This window comes from Hemiscyllium ocellatum, unplaced genomic scaffold, assembly GCF_020745735.1.
Source record: "Hemiscyllium ocellatum isolate sHemOce1 unplaced genomic scaffold, sHemOce1.pat.X.cur. scaffold_901_pat_ctg1, whole genome shotgun sequence".
Lineage (NCBI taxonomy): Eukaryota > Metazoa > Chordata > Chondrichthyes > Orectolobiformes > Hemiscylliidae > Hemiscyllium > Hemiscyllium ocellatum.
Genome location: NW_026869296.1, coordinates 96638 through 97609, shown reverse-complemented (window position 1 = coordinate 97609; position 972 = coordinate 96638). Strand labels below are relative to the sequence as shown.

General features: G+C 41.4%; 1 non-coding gene across 1 annotated transcript; it reads right to left on the bottom strand.

Annotated features, from left to right (window-relative positions):
• Positions 1–484: 484 nt before the first annotated feature.
• Positions 485–566, bottom strand: trnas-acu (transfer RNA serine (anticodon ACU)). The gene has a single exon. It is a non-coding gene; the product is annotated as a tRNA-Ser (tRNA).
• Positions 567–972: the final 406 nt, after the last annotated feature.

Genomic DNA, 972 nt, shown 5'->3' with positions numbered 1-972 from the left:
TGTAAGTCTCTCCGTATCCATGCATGGCACCCATATCTGCAATTCTTTACTGTGCATTTTCAGCCAGTTCTCGGTGCCCCAACCCCCACGCCCTGCCCCTTTTGAAATATTTCCATTATTTTGTGCTGTCTCTCTGTACTCTTCTCACCAAGATGACTAACTTCTACTCAACATGCTCCAGATTTCATTTGACAAAACAGTCATTAAGAATCCCATTACATAAACATGCCCTTCGCATCTCTTGTATTTTGGTTTTCCTGCATCTCTTTCATATGATAAAAGGTCACAGCAGCTTGACTTGAAAAAGAAAATCGCGTTACTTTTCATTATCCCAATGCGATCTACGTTTCAATGCAGTTAAAGCAACTGACTCAAATTATTCTCTGAGATTTTATAATAGCGTCGATGCATATGAATTGACCATTGGTGTTCCAGTTTAAATAAGACAGGTGTGAGCATGCAAAAATAGCAACATTGAAAACAGCGACGAGAGTGGGACTCGAACCCACGCGTGCAGAGCACAATGGATTAGTACTCCATCGCCTTAACCTCTCGGCCACCTCGTCACATATATGCGCATGTGCATGAACTTATAAATAAGTGAATTGCGTAAATTATGCAGAACAGCAGATATTTCTCCCTGGTTTGGTGAAATGCTAAATAGCACAGTACGGTCCCAAGACTATGGTCTGACCTCTGGGTTGTGGGACAACGGCATTCCTACTGTGCACTGGAGGAGAGTGCAGAGTGCTCAATGTCATTATTCGGAACACCATTCTTCTGCTCAGATGTTTTTGACCAGCACTTCTGTACAGAACAGACACTTTCAAAATCCTAAATAAGACTAAACACACAATTGAATTCAACAATGCAAAAACCTTGATCTGTATCATTTTCCTAGGCCATGCAACACCAAGTATGATCATAGCAACACAGTGAGAAAATGTCAGAAGGAAAATGAGTGCAGTGTTA